Below are 24,291 nucleotides of genomic sequence, written 5' to 3'. Positions count from 1 at the left end.
AATCAACTAAAATAGACGTTAGAGAACTTCTGTCTCTACTAACTCTCTGTAGCAAGTGGGAAATGTATGATTTTGGGGAGCATTTTTGTTACTGTTATTGAGCAATAAACAAAAATCAGCTTTGACCAGACTAAAAAATATTCTTTACACCTCATGGAATTGTATTGTATTCTCTGTTTGCGTGTCAGAGTAGAAGTGAAGCAGAAGGTAAAGTTCAACTGACACTTGTTGCATCAAAATACTGAGCTGAATGATGCGTGTCTGATCAACAGGGCTTTCTGACACAATGCAGCAACTTTAGCAAAAGCAAGAGGATGGCTGGGGCAGGGATGGAATATGGAGAAAGTAATAAAGCTCCCAAAAAATTGCTTTTCAATTTTCATATAAGCTTTTGTAAATATATGGAATATCTGTTTTCTGGAGAGACCTTTTTATTTCATAATTGAAACCAAATTATTTCCCTAATAAAAATTGTTTTTAAAAAAATGTCATGTCAGTGAACACACTAAATTATTATTACAGGACATTTTTTGTTTGTTTATTGCATTTAAGTTGTAAAGATGTAAAGTACTCTGGGCTAAGTTCCACCATCTTAACTTATATTAAATAATAAATAACTCTGCAAGAGAATCTGTAACAGGGTAGCTTGCCCCTTAGGGATGGAAACATGGGGCCAGCCAACCATGATTACTGGAGGAGCCACCTGTGCTGTATTAGGCTCGATGGGGTCTGATGGAGGACAGCAGATTCTCCAATAAAGGGCAGCAGTAGACTGGAGAGGGCAGAAGCTCAGGAAGAGGCTGTAGAGAATGAGGAAAGGCTCCTCCAGGGAAAAACTCCTGACAGGGGAATTGTCCCTACTAGGAGGACTGAGTGTAGCTTGCTAAGGCAGGAGGATGCTGGAGCCTGAGCTGCAGTCAGGTAAAGCCTGGGAGTGGTGACAGAGTTTGGACCCAGCTCTGGGAGGGATGACTGGGAAACTCCTTCCCTAAGGGGTGGGTGGGGGATGGGGCAGGAAGAGAGACAGACAGGTGTTGAACTGGGGTTAGGGCCTGGAGAGGGTCAGACTAAATATATTCTAAGGACTAAATAAATTGGACTCCAACAGGGGAATGTTTTAAATTACCTTTAGACTGACATTCTTAAGGGGCCCTGAAGAGGGGGAAACAGAGGCAGGGTGCTGTACTGTTGCCTCTGGCCATGAGGGAGTGTTCAGGAGTTGGCTGACTCTGTTTAAAAAACAAACAAACAAAAAAACCGTGGTCAACAGGACTACTTGCGAAGTAAGGTACTATGGGAGAAATCCTGGCCCTATCAAAGTCAATGGTAGATTCTCAATAACTTGAATTTCATGCCATGTCTAAGCAGGCCTGTGTTAGTAGAGGCCCACCCCGTACTCTGGGCATTCAGATATCTGCTATGTTTTGTACAAGAGAAGGTGGGTGGGAGGAGACAGATTGGAGGTGTAGAAATAGAAAGCTCAAAGAAGATTTTAAAAAGAAAAGCTGTGTAAACGATGAAGATAAAAAGTACTGGGAAAGGGCTATATTGGACAAACGAAATGTGTTAATGCTGCCATCTCCAAGGAATGCGTTTACTTATAAGTAACAGATTGAGAAAGATCCCATAAGTGGTGAGCACTCAAGCAACAATTTCATGAATCTGAGGCCTATTTCCTGATGGAGAAGCAACATGTAAATATCCTCTCACCCTGATCCCAGTATCACCCTTTTGTAATTTCTTTATGTAAAACTTTGTGTGCTAAAATTAAAATTAGAGTTCAGAACACACAGCATTAACTAAAAGACAATAAAAGACAAAGCTCTTGACTCAACTATAATCAAGACACAAAGATATAGGAGTTGTAGTATCCACCACGGAGGACATACATTCTATAGTACTTTTCCAGTGGAATAACAGTAGATCAATTCTCATATACTGTGTGTATATCTCATATCTATCTTATCCTACCATGCACACATGACACTATCATACACATGGGCACATATATTAGTTCCAAAGGGACAGATAATTTTTTTGCCTTTATGGATTTCATCAAGCTGTGACCCATGCTTCCTGGAAGGCTCCAGCCTTAAACTTTTGCAGGTAAAGAGGAGGCAAGTTGTTTTCTGAGCTTCCTCCCCAAAATCTCAGATGTTTCCACTCAAAATCAAACCCAAGATTTTCCATCATTAAAACCCCATAATGATTATCCCTTTTTACTTGATCCTGTAATTTGTTGCATGTGACCAGACTGCTCTGCTCACATGCAATGAATTGCAGAACCAGGGCCCATATTATCAATATATAACATGGCTAAAAGGCAGGACCCCCAACTGCTGAGAGCAAAAAGACCTAATATCTTCACTTCTCCCTTTTTCAACTATACTCTGTGTAAAAACCAGACCTCAGTGCACAAAATGAACTGAAAATTACAACAGTGGACTAAATTTGAGATGTCATTTTAATCATTTTTTAACGTAAATGCTACTTTTCTGGTGTAGCTGTTACCATTCTCCTTTTTCAAGTATTTCCAAGTGCTATTGATCACTAGCGCAAGAGCCAAAACAAGAATGAGTTTACACTTTCAATGTCCAGAGTTTAAATTTAGGTATTTAAATGTGTTCTTAGGTAACTGCATACACATTTTAGATGCCCAGGTATCCATTTAAATATCCATATCTGGATTAGGGGCTGTGTTCTGCTCCCATTGAAGTGAATGCCAAAACTCCAATTGAATTCTATGTTCTAGAAGTGAAATCCTAGCCCCCTGAAAATCAATGGGAGTGTTGTCACTGGCTTCAATGAGGCTAAGATTTCATCTTCACTACCCATGTTTGAAAACTGGGCTCTGAATGAGAAAGCGAGTTCTGTCTTTCTGTGCACGCAGGTTCTCCATCCTTCCACTGTAAAGTTGTCATTATAAACATTCTGCTGAATATTTCCTCCACCTGCTTCAAAGAATTAAAAAATCATCTCTTAAAAGGAAAAGTAAATGTACCAAATGTTACTATGCCTTGGGGGGTTGAGAATGATGAAGCAAATGTTGTAATGTTTTATATTTGATCTCATGGTAAACAAATGGAATTTGTGTGTGTTATATCATAGAATCATAGAATCTCAGGGTTGGAAGGGACCTCAGGAGGTCATGTAGTCCAACCCCTTGCTCAAAGCAGGACCAATCCCCAGACACACATACATACTGTCATATAATCAATCTTCATTATTGATGCTGTAGGATAAAGGTGAGATTACAGTTCCATCATATTTTCTAAACACTCAGAACTTTCTCAATATCATTTTTTGGGGGCTGAAAATTTCTCCTGCTTATTATTCAGCCAGTGTTCAGAAGCGCATTTTCTTGGAAGGTTTCATAAAAATCCATTTGTTTTTTGAATTATTAAAAAATAAGAAAAAAATCACCAGTTGAGATTTTCCAAGATTTTGTGTGTGCTTCAACACCATACAAACAGTACAGACTTGGGATATGGACTAGAAAGATGACCGACAGCAATAAAAATGTTTAACTTCTATCATTTTATAAAGAAACTTTTGAACAACAGATTTGATCATTTTACTTTAGAGGGATTCTTGTGATATAATGCAAAAATCTGAATACATTGGGCCAGATCCACATCTGGTATAGATCAGCATAGTGCCATAGAAGTCAATGGATCCGTACTTGTTCAGCTAAATTGAGTGTCTTTTTCAGGTTGAGGGCTAAATTTTGGGAGGTGCTGAGAACCTGCATTTCCCACTGAAGTTGAGGAGTCTTGCGTTAGCACAAGGTGAAGGCCAGGTCTTGCCCTTCCACAGTGAAACTTGTGGAAGGTGATTCAAAGAGGGAAAACAAAAGTTTCCTTCAGTTTCCTCTGAAGCCTTCCTTTAGTTTGGGCATGGAGCAGACGACTTGCTTCTCTGGAAGAAGGAAGTACAGCCACCAAACAGTATGATCTGCTAAGATCACTTAGATCTTTGAGGAATCTCTTAGAGGCCAGGGCTAAGGACTGCTAGGCCTCCTGTGGCTCTTTCCTGCTCCTTGGCTCCATAGAAGACCTAAAAGCTGGTCTCTAAAATCACATTTTCTGTCATGTTAACTTTGTCCTCTCTCCCCTCAGTTCCTTTCACTGATTTTGTATACACACTTGCTGCTTCTTGTTACAGATTAGATGTTTAGCAGGTTAAGGCAGGGATTGTTATGCTCAGTGTTTTTTCAGTGCCTATCATATTAGAGCATGATTCCTGCTCAGGGTTTCTGGTATTATTGGGATAAAATAAATACTTTCTAGTGAGAGACAAACTGTTGTTAAACTCAAGTTAGCCAGAGCACGTAGAAGCAGGATGGTATTGTGTTGAAGGTACTAGTCTGTGCCTCAGGAGACAAGTTCACTTCCTGGTTCTGCTCTGAACTTCAGTGTGATCTAGAACATGTCCCTCAGTCTCTTTGTGCCTCAGTTCCCCATCTGTAAAATGGATATCTCAAAAGGTGGTTGGGAGGATAAATATATAAATGTTTGCAAGATGCTCACATACCGTGTTAATGAGGCAATATATGTACCAAGACACAACGCAAAGGGAGATGCATTCTTATATAATGGCAATGTACAGAAAATATTAATGCAATGGGCTTTCTTTTTTATCCCATACCTAGATAATTACATGTATGCTGTTGTCATTTGAATCAATAACACGTTATCCCTTTTCAGAAGAGGGCTCATTCACTAATGGAAATGAAAGAGAAAGCTAAAGTGGACTCAGCTTGCAAAACTAAAACATTCCTGTCAGTGACATTAGGCAAGCTCTCAACAGAAACCTCTTCCTTAATCTCTGTTTAGTTCCTTCTCCTGTTCCCAGAAGACATCAGGCCTCTTGCTGGGTGCTCAGTTTAAAAGCTGGCCAGTCTCTTCAGCTTTTTTTTTACCATCTCATCTCTTCAGAATGTTCAGCCAACCTGTCTGGGTTGTGTGAAGAATGTAAATAAATTAAAAGCTCATAACATTTAGACTTCATTATCAGGTAACATCCTCCTGTTGCCCTGTTCTTGACTCCTGATACCTCAAAATGTGTTGTCTGTTGCTGAAGAGTGAAAATGGGGATGTTTTGCTGCTCTTTTATGGATAGAGAATAACAGGTCTATGGGGTAAAAAGATGTCTGATTAAAGCTCTATGAGAACCAGAGGATCTCCTAAAATGGAGACTTTTCAGACCTGATCCAGCTCCCATAGAAGTAAATGGTAAGACTCCATTTAAGGAACCTGGATCAACCCCTTTTTAAGCACATAATCATTCCAGTACTCCGTATACTTTTAGTGTTACAGCTAGAACAGTGGGTCTTCCAAAACAGCAGAAAATCAGAATGGATTTTCGTACCCTTTTTCTGGCCTTCTGATGTTTCTAGCAAGTAAAGTTACAAATATTTGCTCCAACTGAAGGTCTGATCCAAAGCTCATTGAAGGCAATAAGAGTTGTACCATTGAATTCAGTGGTATTGGATCAGACCCCAGGTAAAAGTCACAAAGATACTTTTCCACTGGAACAGGAGTGGAGACGTTTAAAAGAAGGGTAAAAATCTGTAGTACCCAATGCTTTAGGATGCATTACTAAATGCACTCCAGCTTTATCCTCACAGGGTTGGCTCCATTTTCTGAAGCTTTTAAATAGCTAACAAATGGCTTTCCCATGTTGCCTGGTTTTCTATTATATTCTTTCTGGCATGTATGATATAGTGGAATGACATCATATCCATTAAATCTGTCTCTATTCTAGAAACTTGTTTAAGGTTAACTGAGGCACAAGGGTTTTGTTTCACATATCTGATGTGATTCAGACTGCACAGGTCTAATTCATAATGCCTTTAAAACAATGAAAGAATCCCCAGTAAATGGGTCACTCAGTTTGATACATGGATTCAGCACTAACAATACCCTAATTTATATATTTAATACATATATAAAAGATTGAGGGCACTTTTCATTTCCTGAACCCTTCATAGTTCCAAGGAATCCAATCCATGCTTTGCTCTCTACAACATAAGTTTGGGGTTTTAATGAAGGCTGCCAAGTTGGCAATATGTAAGTAAATTAATGTTAACACATGTGTTAACTATCTGACTGATGACAACTACAGAACTTCTCACCATTAATCTTTCATCTTAAAACAGACTATAAACTGGGTTGGAAATAATAATATAAAAAAAAATAACAAGAAGTGTAACAATAGGAGAAGAATGTTCAAGTGCGACCCCACCATAAAACCCACTGAGCATAACTCATTATAATTTTCCATATCCCCATTTATGCACTGTAAAGTAGACTAGCCAAAATCTTGAAAATTAACAGCATCATCCATCTGAAACCCTCCATAAAGAACAGTTCAGCTCTTAAAATATACTTTTAAAAAAAGATCATTATGGATCTTAAAATTAATTAGAAAATGTCAATTATAGGTCATATCATTTATGCCTCTCAGACAGGGAATTATAATAAGTCACAAGGCTGAATCGGTTCCTTTCCTAAATGTTGTCTATTGTGCAGCATTGCTATACAGTGTTAAATGGCTGACACATTCCCCCTTCCCAGAGATGGCCACATTTCAGAGGGAATTAAGTTTTTCCCTGTATACACTAGGACACGATGTCCTTGGATACCAACAGCAACTCCAATTGTAGATATCTGAGAGCAGAATTTGGCTAATAGGGCCCAATCCTAATGAAAGGAGCAAAGACTTGAGGCTACTTTATTTTACAGCATCCGCAAATGGCCCAAAGAAACCCAAACCATAGCTGGGCTCAGGGTGGCCTCCCCCCTTTTCTTCCAGATGGGTCCCAGGACTCAGGGAAAGACTTGGTTCTATCACACCATGGTATCCAGCCTGCATGAGAGCAATCCTCCCGAGGCTCGTTAAGCTATCACTGTGGCTGGATTCCAACAAGGGTGTAGCACAAAACAGCCAGATTGCACCTGACAATCTGCCCCTTTCACTGAAGACGCACTAGCTAGACCTATTCAGAAAACTTCCATCAAAGGAAAGGAAAGTTTAAAAGGTACCTTGAATTATCAATCATCTGTTTTTAATAAGTTTCACAGCTCACTGTTTCACCTTATTCCTCTGACGAGCTGGTCAGAATTTTTCATGTAAAGCTTTTTTACCTTTCTTTAAAAAAAAAAAACCATACAATTTGTAAACAAAAGTCAAAATAATCTTTTCCTTTTGCTTTGTTTTTTGTTTCTCCAATTCCCCTCTTCCTCTCCCCATTGCGGTGGCAAATGGAAACAAATCAAGAGGAAGGGGAGAAAAGAAAGGGGAATTAAAATGAGGAGTAGAGGGGCGAAAATAATCAAATAATTCTTTTGTTTTGAAAACCAAAAAATCATTAAAAATGAAAGTTTTAAAAAATCTTTTTAATGAAAAACATACTTACTATTTTCCAGCTGGCTCTTTTCCTTAGAAATAGGCATGAATCATGGTGGGTTTTTTAATAGTAGTAATCAGAAGGCTTTGCAACTGAAGCAAGTCAAATTATGGCTTCTAAATGTAGAACTTTTTTGTTATGTGGTTGATATAGTCATTCAAATGAAACATAATGTGATTCGATGGTAGCTAGTGTAGATTGAAGGTATTTTTCAATCCCCATGTTGAGTTGTTGTCTGAAATCCTTTGTTTATTTTATCCTATTTATACACACAAATGAACTCAATTTTAAACTTGTGCTATCTCTGAAATAAAGGGTACAGAGAGATCCTGTTATAATTTGCACTGCATGGGTTCTGTGTTCAATTTTGTCTTCTATATCAGTGAGATTTGCAATGAAAGCGAGTAACAGTCATTTACCCACATTCATGTATGTCTATAAGGCATATACACAGATTTCATACTGGTATATCTATGTAGGTTAGGGGTGCAACTTTTAACCAAAATTGTTTTAACCCCTAGTATTGATACTGTTATAACTTTATAAGGTGTCTTATGCTGGTATAATGTATTGCACTTCCCCATGGGAAGAGCTATACCTGCAACACTGCATCCACACAGTGGTCGGGGGGAGAAAGAAGGGGAGGGAATGCAGTACAACTTTTTGAGTATAGACAAAACCTTAGATCCCAATTTTGCCCCTAATCACAGTGTAGATACTAAAGTACAGGGTTCAAGACTTTAAAACCTGGGCACTTAAATTCTGGCTCCTACATTAAGTGACCTGATTTTCAGAAGTGCTGAACACCCACAGCTCTGACTGGAGTCAATGGGAGCTGCTAGGTGCTCAGTACTTTTGCTAAACTCTAAGTATTGAATTTAAGAGCCTGCCTTCAGGTATCCATTTAGGCAAACCTTTGTCAGGACCAGCTCCAGAGAGGTTCTGAGCACCTACCGGAATGAGCAATTGGGAGTTGCCCAGCCTTTCTGTGAATTGGCCCATAGCTTGAAAGGAAGTGAGAGCAGCTCATGAAAGGATTGATTCAACCTGAATTTATATCAGAAGGCATTCTCAGGTGAAAGGCTGAGAACTAAAATGTGAGGGGTACCATCACTTTCCTCTAGGAAAATAGAATACACAAGCATGAGAATGACATGAACTGCAAACTAAGGCCCTGGTCCTGCTTGGCTGCAGGAGTGTGCCTGCATGTTACATTGCAGTATCAGGGACCGGTATCAGTGCAAGTGTAGGGTGCTCGGTGTCTTGAAGGAGATATTCAGCACTCTGCAGAGTAGAATCTCAAATGAGACAGATGCAAATCTATCTGCTACTTCATACAAATATGAGCATGTAATTGATCCATTTAAAAAAAAACTATGCATCACATCCATCACTTATTACATAGCATAGAGTAAGCACAGACATAATAGCCAGGGGCTGAGGGGATAAAACAATTTAACAATCCTTAGATCTCTCCTAAAATCTCACTCTACCTATGATACACATGGCCTCAACCCCATAATATCGGAGTACCTCACAATCTTTGATTTATTTATCTTCCTGTAAGGTAGGGAAGTGCTATTATCCCCATTTTATATGTGGAGAATCCAGGTACAGAGAGTTAGGCCTGGCATACGCTAGGAAATTAGGTCAGTATAACTGCATTGCTCCGGGATTGAAAAATCCACACCTCTGAGCAACGCAGCTAAACCAACCTATCTGCCAGTGTAGCCAGTGCTAGGGTGACAGGAGAATTCTCCCACTGACCTAGCTACCACCTCTCTGGGAGATAGATTACCTGTGCTGATGGGAGAATACCTTCCATTAACATAGGTAGCATCTTCACCGAAGCGCAACAGTGATGCCAGTGTACTGGTTTAGGTGTAGACGAGCCCCAAGTAATTTGTCCAAGGTCACACAAGAAGCCTACAGTAGAGTAGGGGATTGAACCCAGGTATCCCAAGGTCCTAGGCGTGTGTCCTAGGTGTGTGTCCTAACCACTGACCATCCTGCCTTCTCCTGTGGTGGCAATGAGCTCATTATGCAATGTTGTTAATAATAAAAAGCAAACCCTCTCACCAAGTCTATTCTCAGTCTCTCAGTGCAGCATGTCTCTTCTGCGGGTCTTTTCAGGCCAATCCTGCAAACCTATTACTGAAAGTAATTCTTAATACCATGAATCGGCTCACTGAAATCAGTGCTCACACAAGACTGCACTATTTGACAGCATTCACAGGCTTGGATCCATGGATTGTAAACTCTTGGGGCATATGCTCTTTTATTTCTGGTGCTGAGTGCAGTGTCAACACTTAGTGCTTAATTACCCACCATTTCAGTTAATGGCAATAGGAGCTTTAGGTGCTCAATAGCTCTGAAATCAGGCCCTTGATAAGTAACATTCAAAAATGACATGTATGGCTCCTTGTTTTTCTTCAGACATACCAGTCTGTTAGCAAAAGAGAACTTAATGTAGTAGGAATTATCATTGTAGCTATTTGTAGGCAAAAAATAGGCTATTCTTTTGTACTAATGGGTTTATTTGAAATGCATAGATTATATTACATACAACTACTCACAGGCAAGGATAGGAGTACAATATATCTATGCACCACTTACCTCCCTTTCCACTCCAATCTCATTGTCAAGTTTGAGAGGGATTATATGACAGGGTTGCCTGGGATAGCACGAGACTGGACTCAGGGACCCTGGAAATCCCTTCTAGTCCTAGGTTCCCAAGTAGTGACTTGTCCATAACTCTCACTAGTTTCCATACTCCTAAATCAAAGTGGGCCCCTAATGGAAATACACCAAACATTTTATTTTGAGACACCAGACATCTTAACTTTTAAAAAGGCTCCCAGTCATCCACCTTTTCAGTGCCAATTTTGCAGCTGAATGAAAGCCCAACAAAGTTGGTTTTAAATTCTCACATGCTAACAGGAAGCCAATATAATTGTATAAAACCACGTTGTTTCTCAAGATTTAAAACATGATGGAACACATCATAAATATGCCACAACATTATTGAATTACGAATGTGATAAAGAGCTGCACCTAGATCAAATGCTTGAGAAACAAGTCATTGATACGCAACAGTTGATGCTAATTTGCTAGTACAATATGGGGCAGATTTTCAAACATGCTGTGGAACTGCATCTGGGGTCAGATTTTTCAGAAAAGCTGATCTTCCATTTAGGCACCTCAATGAATTAGCCAGATTTTCAAAGGTGCTTAGTAGCTCCCACTCTTCTCAATGGGAGCTACGGGGTGCTGAGTGCATTTAAAAAATCTGTCCCACAGCATTTAGGTGCCTGAATGAGCTGTTTTGAAAATCCAGCCCTCTTTCATCAAGTATTCTGGAGCAGCAGATAATCTATCTAGCCACATACCTGTATTGTACATTTCCCTGTCAGCCCTGTGCTAGAAAAATTGGGGAGTTCAGAGAAGATAAGGTATGACTTCTGAAATTAGAGGTGAAAAATAATGATTCTGTTAGCCATCAGTGGTGATCCCATTTGCCATCAATTACTGTTTAAACTTCAACTTCATAAATCTTTGGGGATTTTACAAGTGAAGCACATGCAGCATTGAGACTGATTTTTTTTATCTGATTATTCACAGCTTGCTAATTTGTAATTGGACTTTTACAACTTGAAAACCTCCAGATTTCAGAAAAACTAATTTATTTTTTTCTTGGGTTAATTGCAGCATTCACACTCAAAACAGTGGAGTGAGATTACTTCTAGTGGGTTGTGTGCAGTGTTCTGGAACTAATAAAAGATATTATTGATTGCCTAATGAAAAGCACCACATTCACACAAATTTACTGTGGCTAAGCATGGATAGAACAGTTACTTCTCATTCTGTTTTGAGGATCACCTGCCATTTTACGTGGGTATATTGCTGCATATGAAGTGTGCTTTTAAATTAAGTTAGGGTTGCCTACGGGGCACTATGTTGGGTGGCTCCATTAAGGTGCCCTTATACTTTTTCTTCCATGCAGTGCTACCCATGGCTTTTAATTTAGCTTAAGATCATCAAAATTAATTATGATGGAGTGTATTAAAAGTTGAAACAGCAAGTCAGAGTTTTATTCAGTTAAGTGCCCTTTACTTTTTTTGTTTGTGTTTGGTGGCTTTAGTGTGTTATTTGGCCAACCTATGCCATTCTGAAAAGAATTAGTAAAGTAGAACACAACAGTTGAATAAGACACTCATGTGCTCTCCTTTCTGATCTGGCTAAGACATGGATTTTGAGACCAGAAGGAACCATTATGGTCATCTAGTCCGATTTCCTGTGTGCATAACACAGACCAAAGAACTTCAACCGTTAATTTTTACATCAAGCCAATAGCTTCCAGTTGAACTGAGGCATATCCAGACCTGACTTAAATAAAGTGATGGAGAATCCACCGTATCCCTAGACAAGTTGTTCTAATGGTTAATTATCTTCTCTGTTAAAAAATTGTGCTTTATTTCTAGTCTGAATTTGTCTAGCTTCAGCTTCTAACCAGTGGATCTTATTATGCAGCCTTCTGCTGGACTAAAGAGTCACCTACTATCAGAAAACTTTCTTTCATGTTAGTCACCTCAAAACCTCCTCTTGGATAAACCAGATAGATTGAGCTTCTTTAATCTCTCACTGTAAGGCATGTTTGCCAGATGTCAGATCATTCCTGGAGATCTTTTCAGAGCTTTTTCCAGTTTTTCAATGTGCTTTTTGAAGTGTAGACACTAGAACTGGACACAGTATTCCAATAACAGTTTCACTGATGCTGTATTTGGAGGTAATACCACCTCTTTATACCTACCTGATATTCTCCTACTTATAAATGCCTTAAGGATCACATTCACCATCTTAGCTACAGCATCACCCGGGGAGTTCATGTTCATCCCTATGCACTGCATCTGGGAGCATGCTTCCCAGAGCAAGTAGATAGATGCACTAGCTCTGCTTGAGCTAGTGCACTAAAAATAGCAGTGTAGTTGAGGGTTGCATGGGTGGTGGCTCAGGCTAGCCACCTTGTACATACCCAGTGGATCTGGGTTGGTACTCAGGCAGGTAGCCTGAGCCGCTGCCCATGCTACCCTTATCTACACTGCTATTCTTAGTGCACTAGCTTAAGCAGAACTAGCGTGTCTGACTACCAGGGCTGGCTCCAGGCACCAGCTAAAGAAGCAGGTGCTTGGGGAGGCCAATACCAAGGGGTGGCCCTCCAGCTGCTATAGGGGAAGCCAGAGCTTCGGCAATTTGGCAGTGGGTCCCTCAGTCCCGCTCGGAGTGAAGGACGCACTGCTGAATTGCCGCCGAAGAGTAGAGAGGAGCGATCACGCTGCCGTGGCTTTTTTTTTTTTGGGGTGGCAGAAAACCTGGAGCCGGCCCTGCTGACTACTCAAGCTGAGAAGCACAATCCCAGCTACAGTGTAGGCATAACCTGAGTTCTTTACAGAGTCGTTGCTTTCCAGGATACAGTCGCTTATCTTAGAACTGTAACCTACGTTCTTTGTTCCTACATGTAAGATCTTGCATGGCTGCGTTAAAACTCATGTTCAGTTGTGAGCCCACCTTTCCAAGTGATCCTGGTCAGTCTGCATAACTGACTTGTCCCCATCATTGTTCACCACTTCACTAATAAGTCACACCTAACTCTGTGATCCATTGAAAGTGAAAGGTGATAGATATGTTTTTCTTTGTAAGTTAACTTAATGTTTGAGTGCCTCATCCAAAACATATTAGACTCAATGGGAATCTTTCTATTGACTTCAATATGCTTTACATCAGGTCTTGAGACATTTACATAGCTGTTGCTTTAAAAGTATCGTGACTTTTAAGACTGAATGAAAAGTATTGTGGGGTTTCACAAGAACCTCAAAATCCTGTCCATCAGCTTGGACTTATTCCTGTAAAAACAAACAAACAAACAAAAAAAACCTAACAGCTTTTGGTGGGCTTGGCTCAGTTTCTCAATATGTAATGTGGAAATGATACTCACCCATCTTTGTAAAGCATTTTAAATTCTAAATGAAAGTTTCTTTGCAGAGCTGGTCAAAAAACTTTCAGTGGAACAGTTTTGTTGAATGGGAGTTTTGTGGGAGCATATTTGTTTCAATAATTTTTTGATTGGGAGTGGAAAAAGTCCAAACGTTTCATTTCAACAATGTCAGCATCAACTTCAATATTATATTAAAGTATTAATGTTAATGTGTTATATTTCTGCATAATGTCTGTTTAATATTTTAATATAATATAAAGGTAAAAACAAAATGAATCAAACTAACACTATCAAAATGAAGCATTTCAGCAATACCGAAACACAACTTTTCAGTAGCTCTAAATTGAAGCTTTCAGATTTTTCATTTCACTGGAAATTCCTACATTCTGACTCGGATGAAAAATATCAAAACTTTGGAATTTCCCGTGGAACAAAAATTCCTGTTCCCGAACAGCTCCTGTTCTATGCAAAGTGCATATTGTGGTTAATACATATTCTTTAATGATTGAGGATAGTCTTGTGGTTATGACACTCATGTAAGAGGTGCCAGTTCAGTTCTTCACCTGTGCCTCAGTTCCCAATCTGTGAAGTTAAGATGTGACACTTCTTAAAGGAGACTTTACCTGTCTTGTCCTTTTATGTTGTAAACTAATCTGTGCAGGGAGTGTCTCTTACTATTTGTGTGTACGGTGGCTGGCACAATGGGGCCCAGATCTCAACTACAGCCAAGATGCTACTGTTAAAAAAAAAAAAACCCCAACAATAATCCTAATATTTTTTTAGTAGTGATCAAAGCTATTCCAAAAGTAACCATGAAGTGTTTTAAGGTTAAAATCCACAAAGGTGGCTACAAGCCAGTGCAGAAGGACTTTATGGTATGTGTTACTTTTGTTTCATATGTGAGTGCTTAGCGTTCAACCACAAAAGGATTTATTGGGATAACTTTCCAAATGATGCATTAATATGTAGAGCACACGTGTACGATTTTTATTCTTGGAATTTTACACAACAGTAAATGGATAGTTTGTGGTTATGTTCAGTCTTGTGCAGGGGACAATGTGAAATCACACCAACACAAGAGTCATGGGAGAGACTGTGACTCAGGACACAGCATGGTTCCCAGATTTTCCCACCACCATAATTATTTGGGCTGGGGGAGGAGGCTCCTAAGAACTTTTACATCAGTGCATTCTTCTATTAATATCAATAGTGGCTCCTCCCATTGATTTTTCTCCCAGTGACTGGAGACTGAGAAATTTGTTAATTTTTGCTTTACCTGTTCTGATAATGCCAAGGCTGTGCCTTTCAATATTTTGTTTTTATGAGTGCTATTTAAAATGATCCTAGAAGATGTAATGCTTCCAGTCATCGCTGCCTGAGAAGTGTGCCTCTTCTCTCTTTCCAATACACTGCTGCAGCCTAGGGGACATAATTTTGTTGAGAATATTTAAGGTCACACATTGTATCACAAATGAATGTTGTTTATTGTGTAGTTTCAGTTCTAAAACTCTCAGTCAAGATTCTAACTAGAGAGTTTGAATGCCTTCATTGAGGAGGGTGCCCAGCAAGAGACACCATAAAAGGTCCTAATTTGCAGTCAGTTCAGGCCATTTTGTTGTATCTCAAGTTGGACATGCAAAGTCACTACTTGCTCTTGAAAATCTTGGCTCTTTTTAGCATTTTAATCTTGAAAAATATTGTGTCATGCTTTGTTGGGTGAGTAATGGATTAAATATAAAGGCCAGATCTGAGGGTGCAATCCTTAGTGACTTCAGCAGCAATTGCAAGTGCTCGGCATCTTGTAGGATTGGGCTCAATGTATCTAATAATAGAGTTAGTATTTTGTTAACCTGCACATTTTACTGCAGACAAATGAACTCATATTCTTTCCCATCAATGTGTAATTATGTTGCTCTGTCTGTAAATGTGTTTGCCCTTTAGATACACTTGATTTTTCCCATTAGTCCCATGCAGTCTGTGAACACTGCTATATATAGTCCTCTTTTCCATGTTGTCTATTCTTTGCAATACTTACATCATACAGCAACAATGCTTTATTTGGATTTTTCTTAAGTGTTACCAAAATGTATTCTTTTCTAGGCTATTATTTTCTGTGAAGCTTTGAGATGTTAGAAAAGAGAAAAAATGCCACAAAACTATGTGGAAACAATTGCAGTTTGGCTGTTGTTCAAAATCCCCATAGGGGTATTTCAGCAGGTGAAACTTCATGGGAGTAAAGCAGTGAAATCAAGAAACGAACAACTTAGGCAGAATGCCAGGATCCTGTCTACGAGAAACATAAAGGTCCAATTCTGCAAACACCTTAGTATATTATTTTGGGGAAGTTCTATGGCCTGTGTTACACAGGAGGTCAGACTAGATGATCACAATGGTCCCGTCTGGCCTTGAAATCTATGAGTAACTACTGATTTGAGTAGTTCCATTGAAATCAAGGGAACTGCATACAAAAGGAAAGTAACTGCTGTGCTAAAGTGTTTGCAAGATTAGGCCCTCAGGTTATGGAATGATCTCCCTAGTGAATTTGTTGAAACCCCGTCTTTAAAACTAGACTTCACAAAATACTCCAAAATGTATTATAGGGCAGTGGTTTTCAACCTGTGGTCCACAGACCCTTTGGGGGGTCCACAAACTATGGCTAAGGGGTCCGTGAAAGGTGGTTGTTACCATAGAACAGTGGTTTTCAACCTATGGTGCGTGGACCCAGGGGGTCCACAGACTATGTCTGATTTCCAAAGGGATCCACAACTCCATTTGAATTTTTTTAGGGGTCTGCAAATGAAAAAAGGCTGAAAACCACTGTTGTAGGGAACAATCCTGCAGTGACAAAGATATGGACTGAATGATCTAATAGGTCCTTCCCATTTCTCACATCTATGATTCTGTGCAGCTGTAGTGTAGACACTTAGTACAATGACGGAAAGTGGGGTTCCGTCACTGCAGTAAATCCACCTTTCTGAGAAGTGGTAGCTAGGTCAACAGAAGAATTCTTCTATTGACTTAACAGTGTCTGCATCAGGGCTTAGGTCAGCTTAACTGTATTGCACAAGGCATGCAATTTTCCCCAGCCCTGAGCAATATAGTTAAGCTGACCTAACTATAAGACGCTTAAGGAAATTGAGGCTCAGGTGATCTTCAGTGGGATCCTACCTGTCCCTAGGGAAGGGCGCCAAAGGGGTGAGAGAATCCTGACGATTAATAGTTGGTTGAGGGAGTGGTGTTACAAGGAGGGCTTTGGGATGTATGGGCACTGGGAGGCTTTTGGGGACAGACAACTGTTCTCACGGGATGGGCTCCACCTAAGTAGGGAAGGAAGTAGACTTCTTGGAGGGAGGCTGGCTCATCTGATTAAAAGAGCTTTAAACTAGACACTGGGGGGAGACGGTTGGGAGAGGTCCTGGTGCTCTCCACGCCAAATTTATACATTGGGAGTGAGAACAAGAAGATAACAGATATAGCCTGAGGGGGACGGTTAGGTGTAAGGAAGAGGGGGGGGACGGATACTAGATCGACAGGTCATACTGGTAGTACTATGTCCCTACCGAGCGGGGTGAAAAGAGTGAGAGGAGCCCAACAGCAAAAGTTAGGATGTTTGTTCACCAATGCAAGAAGCTTAGGTAATAAAATGGAGGAACTGGAGCTCCTGGTCCGAGAATTGAAACCGGATATCGTAGGAATAACCGAAACATGGTGGAACGATAGCCATGACTGGAGTACAGGTATGGAAGGGTATGTGCTGTTTAGAAAAGACCGATGCAAAGGTAAAGGTGGGGGAGTAGCATTGTATATCAATAATGAGGTGAAATGTAATGAAATAACTAGCAATGCAATGGATAATACAGAGTCTGTGTGGGCAATGGTCACATTGGGGAAGAAAACTACCAGAGCCTCACCAGGGATAGTGATTGGGGTGTGCTATAGACCGCCGGGATCTAGCTTGGAGACGGATAGAGAGCTCTTTAATGTTTTCAAGGAGGTAAACACTAATAGGAACTGCTTGATCATGGGAGACTTTAACTTCCCAGATATAGATTGGGAAACAAATGCTAGTAATAACAATAGGGCTCAGCTTTTCCTAGACGTAATAGCTGATGAATTCCTCCATCAAGTGGTTGCTGAACCGACGAGGGGGGATGCCATTTTAGATCTGATTTTGGTGAGTAATGAGGACCTTGTTGAGGAAATAGTTGTAGGGGACAACCTTGGCTCGAGTGATCATGAGCTAATTCGTTTCAAAATTAATGAGAGGATAATCAATATTGCATCTGAGACTAGGGTTTACGATTTCAAAAGGGCTAACTTTACTAAATTAAGGCGACTAGTTAGGGAAGTGGACTGGACCAACATATTTAGGAATCTAAAGGCAGATGACGCCTGGGGTTACTTCAGGTTGAAATTGCAGGAGTTGTCAGAGGCATGTATCCCGAGAAAGAGAAAACGGCTCGTAGGTAGCAGTTTTAGACCGAGCTGGATGACCAAGCGTCTTAGAGGGGTCATTAAGAAAAAACAGAAAGCATACCAGGAGTGGAAAATGGGAGGGATCAGCAAAGAAACCTACCTTATTGAGGTCAGAGGGTGTAGGGATGCAGTGAGAAAGGCAAAGCGACGGGTGGAGATGGACCTAGCGAAGGGGATTAAAACCAATAGCAAAAGGTTTTTTAGCCATATAAATAGGAAGAAAACCAAGAAGGAAGAAGTGGGACCGCTTAAAACTTTAAACGGAGTGGAGATTAGGGATAATCTTGGAATGGCACAATATCTGAATGAATATTTTGCCTCGGTCTTTAATGAGGCTAATGAAGGGCTAAGGAATAGTGATAGAGGGACCGATGGGAATGAAGATATGGGGGTAGACATTACGGTATCTGAGGTGGAGGCCAAACTTGAACAGCTTAACGGAAGTAAATCGGGGGGCCCGGATAATCTTCATCCTAGAATACTAAGGGAATTGGCGAGTGATATTGCTAGCCCGTTAGCGATGATTTTTAATAAATCTCTAAATTCGGGGATTGTACCGTTTGACTGGAGATTAGCTAATGTAGTTCCTATATTCAAGAAGGGGAAAAAAAGTGACCCGGGTAACTACAGGCCTGTTAGTTTAACATCTGTAGTATGCAAAGTAATGGAAAAATTTTTAAAAGAGAGAGTGGTTACGGAGCAGGAGGCTGATGGCAACTGGGATAGATTACAGCATGGATTTACGAAAGGTAGATCGTGCCAAACCAATCTGATCTCCTTCTTTGAGAAAGTAACAGATTTTTTAGACAAGGGAAATGCGGTGGATCTAATATATCTGGATTTCAGTAAGGCGTTTGATATGGTACCGCATGAGGAATTATTGGTTAAATTGGAAAAGATGGGGATCGAAATGAAAATCCAGAGGTGGATAAGGAGCTGGTTAAAGGGGAGACTGCAGAGGGTAGTACTGAAAGGGGAACTGTTGGGTTGGAGGGGGGTTACCAGTGGAGTTCCTCAAGGTTCGGTTTTGGGTCCTATTTTATTCAATCTATTTATTGCTGACCTGGGAACCAAGAGTAGGAGTGGGCTGATAAAGTTTGCGGATGACACCAAGTTGGGAGGTATTGCCAATTCGGAGAAGGATCGGGATATCCTCCAGGGAGATTTGGATGACCTTGTAAACTGGAGTATTAGTAACAGGATGAAATTCAATAGTGAGAAGTGTAAGGTTATGCATTTAGGGATGACTAACAAGAATTTTAGTTATAAGCTAGGGACGCACCAGTTGGAAGTAACGGAGGAGGAGAAGGACCTAGGAGTCCTGGTTGATCGTAGGATGACTATGAGTAGGCAATGTGATGTGGCCGTTAAAAAAGCTAATGCGGTCTTGGGTTGCATTAGGCGAGGTATTTCTAGTAGGGATAAGGAAGTGCTAGTCCCGTTATATAAGGCGTTGGTGAGACCTCATTTGGAGTATTGTGTGCAGTTTTGGTCTCCCATGTTTAAGAAGGATGAGTTAAAACTGGAACGGGTACAAAGAAGGGCCACTAGAATGATCCGAGGAATGGAAGGCCTGTCGTATGAAAGGAGACTTGAGGAGCTCGGTTTGTTTTCCTTAACCAAAAGAAGGATAAGGGGAGATATGATTGCACTCTTTAAATATATCAGAGGGATAAATACCAGGGAAGGAGAGGAATTATTTCAGCTCAGTGCTAATGTAGACACGAGGACAAACGGATATAAATTGTCAGTGAGGAAATTTAGGCTTGAAATTAGACGAAGGTTTCTAACCATCAGGGGAGTGCAATACTGGAACAGCCTACCGAGGGAAACAGTAGGGGCGAAGGACCTCCATGACTTTAAGATTAAGCTAGATAAGTTTATGGAGGAGATGGTATAATAGGATAACGGGCTTAGTCAATAGGTCAATTAAGTGCCAAACTGGTAAATAGTACAATGGGTCAATGATATGATATTCTTAACCTTTTTCCAGAGGGTATGGCTGGAGAGTCTTGCCCGCATGCTCGGGGTTCAGCTGACCGCCATATTTGGGGTCGGGAAGGAATTTTCCTCCAGGGCAGATTGGCAGTGGCCCTGGAGGTTTTTCGCCTTCCTCCGAAGCATGGGGCAGGGGTCGCTTGCTAAAGGAGTGGGTAGATCGGCTTATGTGGCCTGCATCTTGCAGGAGGTCAGACTAGATGATCATAATGGTCCCTTCTGATCTTGAATTCTATGATTCTATGATTCTATGTAACTTTAGGCACAGCTTAATTTCTATTTTCCATTAATTCTGGATGAGCAGAGAGTTTTTTCCTTCGCCTTTGTATATCTGAAAAAAGTTATTGTTTCTCTTGCATTTATTACTAACCTTCACTCTACAACATGAGTACAATGTTGGAGCAGTGTTTTGATGGTAGCCTGAAAGCAACCACTAGGAGGAGCTGACTGCTTTATTGAGAAAGTCTGGGATTGATTTACTAACAGTTCTAATAAAAAGTGTTAATAAATTGCACCTAGTACTAAAAGCAGTGCTAAGCTAAGATAAAGCTGAAGTATTTATGTATTATTTACAACTGTTACATAATAACTTGTGGGATAAATGCTCTGTTTAAGACTAATGTACTTTCAGGCAGCAAAGAAAGTCAGGGGCTTGATAGAAAAAATTTGAACACTTTCCTTTCTAAATGAAAAAATCTGATTCATGTGTGTGCCTTTAAAAAAAAATCCAACCTATGTTTTATGCACCCAGGGGGGATGCAGATGAAATAGAAGATTTAAAAAGAAAAATGAAAGGACACACTTCCGTATGTGGCTGAATATCAGTGTGTGCTAGGGGTTTAGGTGAGTGCATAGATACTGCGTGGGTGAAGAGATGTGACTCTTGTCCATAAACAGGGATCTTGGAGAGTATAGCTACTCATTCTGTAATAACATAATAGCCTTTTTCCTCATTATAATATATTTGTGTATTTTATAACATAAATAAAATAGTGTCCTAGAAGAGAACTATAAATAAAACAATGGTAGAGAGGGAAAGTGCCAAAAGCCATTTTTCATACCAATTTCTTAAAGAAAAGAAAAGGTCCTTCAGTGCCATAGTGGCATACATTTAAGGGTGAATTTTGTATTCGTGCTCCCAAAGGGATGTGCTTGTGTCCAAAAAAAGCAGTTGCCAACTGCACCACTCCTAATGATTCCTATCAGTTAGGGCCTCTTTTTCCTGTTCCTTCAAAGTGAATTCAGAGCTGGTGAAAGGTGCCAGATTGATGGCACTGAAATAGCATTAATAGGAGTTTTGGAAAAGGTTGCATATTTCAGCCAGAGAGTAAGCGCTGTGAATGAGGTATGAGGTATTGTAAATTAGAGAAGAAGAGCAAGGCTTGGAATGAAGACGTGGGTTTGGCCCATGGTTATAATCAATTATCCACTGTCTAGTAAAGTATAATTCAGGGGGTGCATGGAAAATGCAAAGTAGAGTGGGGGAGTCCTTTTGCTTCTTTTAAAAAATAGGAAAGAGGAAAATATGGGCGAGGCAGGCAAATCTGAGGTAGGAGCATATTTTCTAGCTCTTTTAAGAAAAGAGCATCTTAAAGGAAGTCAGAACAGTTTCTACTTATCATAATCCCCATAGCAGCCAAAAATGTAAGAGAAGTCAATGAATGGAAATTCACCAGAGCAAGGATCATTTTAGGGACCTGAAAGGAGATTGAAGAAAGGCAATCTCAGATCCTCTAATGTCAAATGTCAATGAAAACAAGGGAAGGTTGATGTTCGAGAACAGCCAAGGAACATCCTTTGGGAAAGGGCTTTGTGTGATAAGGATAAAACAAGAGGGCATGGGGCTATCATCTATGCTGACCAAAAGGTGTGTTTTTCTTGATCAAACATGACATTCCTGTGGAAAGGACGCTTTCTTTTAATGCTACAGCAAGATGGACGAATACAGGAAACTTGCCCTATGTCTCTTCATGTGTTTTATAAATAATCAAAACACTATATAATCCTGAGTAGAAACGCAATTTCCAGACTCCAGATTTTTATGAAAAACAAAAAACTTGCTCCCTAGCCAGTGGTTAGGGAATTTACTTGGGATGTGGCAGGCACACGTACAAGTCTATGCTCTGCCTGATTCAGAGGAGAGTCTTGATCCTGGGTCTTCTACATGTGAGGTGAGGGTCCGAGCCACTATGCTACTGGCTATTGTGAAGTGACTTTCTCACATTTTTTCATGAAAACTTTCAAAAGGTCTCATTTTTGTTCCAATGCAGAATAAAAACTAATTTTGGAATCTCAAAGTTTTGTGAAACAGATTTGTTATTTTCCAGGCAGCCCTATTTATGACCCAGTGCAGGAGGTCTAACAATTTGGCGTCTGAACTGTAAACAGTCTAATGCACCTGCAGTAAAGGGGCATAAGATGCTTCCATCCATTCCTGCAAGCACTGCCAGCCCATCTGCTGCCAGACTGCTGCTCTCCTGCCCATGCAGGTGGAGGTGCAATGTACTGGTAGGATGGGAAAGTAAGGTGCATCTGGAAAAGGGTTGTTACAGCTTGATTCTCCCAGGTCAGCTTTTTGTGACATTCATCCTATGTCAACTCTGCCTTGTAAATGGACAGCTTCTCCCTGATGACAGAAAGCGTCACTGACATTCTCAAAGGAGACTGTAGAGAAAACCAAGTATTAGCAGGAACAGAGTTAAGCGATGATACTTTGCACTCCTTTTCAAACGAGGTTGCTTGATTAGCTGGATTTTGTGTCTGTTTATTTTAAACTGCTTTCCTTCAGTTGTTGATCCAGTTGTATGGATTTTCATATTTTGTTAAATACAGTTTTATTGCTTGTGACAGATGCCAGATTGTGAACTCATAGAGGTCTCCAGGGTTATTAGATTCCAATGAAGGATAGATAAATGAAAACTTCCCCTTCAATGGGCCATAACCATGGTCTGGAAGGACTTCCTGTATTGGTAAGAGAGTAACTAATTCTCCATTGAGACTGCCAATGAGTTGTAATTGTGATGGTACTTTTTTTTATCACGGATGTGGAAACTACCAGCATATTTTGCCTGAACCAAGCAAGCCATGAGATTGCCAAAAATACAGGGCAGATTCAAACTGTTCATCTAGAGGTGAAAGTTTTAATATCCCATAACCAATTCCTGGAGTCATCTAGCTCTTCATGGCTATGACGTTGAATAAACTTGTATTAAAAAGAAACATGCTTTTTGGCTTAAATCTGCACCCTATTTGAGATGAACTTTCCTCGTGCTGACAGGAAATGACAGATATCCAATTATAAATCAATTTAATCACAAAATAGTGTACTTTAGTTCCATAATAATTCAAACCAATGGTCAGGATTCACCATAATTTGGCATAGAAACATCCCCAACCTCATCTGTCTAGTGTGTGTTTTTTTTCCTACATGAGTTATTTTATTCACAAGTAAATACCTCATGTTATAGTATATGCATCCTTCCCTCTTCCTCCATTTACCCTTTGGGACACTACTGTGTAATTTAACAAGCTCTGTTGTTTTCCAAAGAAAAAGATGGTAGAGAGGCTAAAATCACAAAATTAAATCTTATTGGACTTCAGCATCAATAGCAGTTTATGTGCCTTCAGTGTAATGCAGGGCTCCTACTATTGCCAAGTCCCATTTAATATCTGTTCATGTTTTCATGGATGAAAAATAAAGTTAGTTGTTGACATCTATGATTAAAGTGCCCTGGTCTTGTGAACTTATACTGACACTCAAAGAAATAAAGCTGTAAACAAATTTAACCTTCTCATGTGAGCGCTACATATTCTGAGTATTGGTCCAAATTGCAAATTTCTTATTTGGGCAAAATCCCCATTCATCTCAAGGAGGACTGAATCAATAAGCCTAAATCCCTTTGTAGGAAAACAGCACAAACTCCCTGATAAATCCATCTGTGAGCCCATGGCCTGGGAAGTGCAAACCTCTCCCACTACTGATCCTTGACACCACAGTCAATCAGGCACTCTTTCATTTAAGAAGGGGCCCTTTAAAAGGCATAATAGACTGCATTCAAAATCTTTTAACAGTCATTCCTCTAATGGCACAATGTTTATCTGGTGCATAACAGCAGCTATTTCCAGCATATTGTTCTTTGAAGTGAACACGGGCCTAATCCAGGGGTCAGAGTTTCTCAACTAATGAGCAAGTTATGATACTGATTATTAGGTTAGGTGGAAACTGTCAAGTTTTTGTGGCTAAAAATCAGAACAATGAGTTGATTTTAAAATGTTCATTAATCAGCAGGAGCTCCATCCTGCAGCCATTATTGATGTGAAATCAGTGGAACTTTTTACAGGAGTAAGGACTGCAAGACTGGGCCCCAGCAATGCAGTGCTCCCCTTTGGCTTCGTTAAATCTGTTTTGTTCTCT

General features: G+C 40.1%; 1 long non-coding RNA gene across 1 annotated transcript in view; it reads left to right on the top strand.

Moving 5' to 3' along the window:
• LOC123365038 overlaps positions 1-24,291 on the top strand; it is a 205,904-nt gene that overhangs the window by 84,264 nt on the left and 97,349 nt on the right. The gene's annotated exons all lie outside the window — the stretch shown is intronic.

The sequence above is a fragment of the Mauremys mutica genome, chromosome 2 (assembly GCF_020497125.1).
Source record: "Mauremys mutica isolate MM-2020 ecotype Southern chromosome 2, ASM2049712v1, whole genome shotgun sequence".
Lineage (NCBI taxonomy): Eukaryota > Metazoa > Chordata > Testudines > Geoemydidae > Mauremys > Mauremys mutica.
Note: the sequence above shows the minus strand (reverse complement) of the source record. Positions and strands in the feature narration are given on the sequence as shown.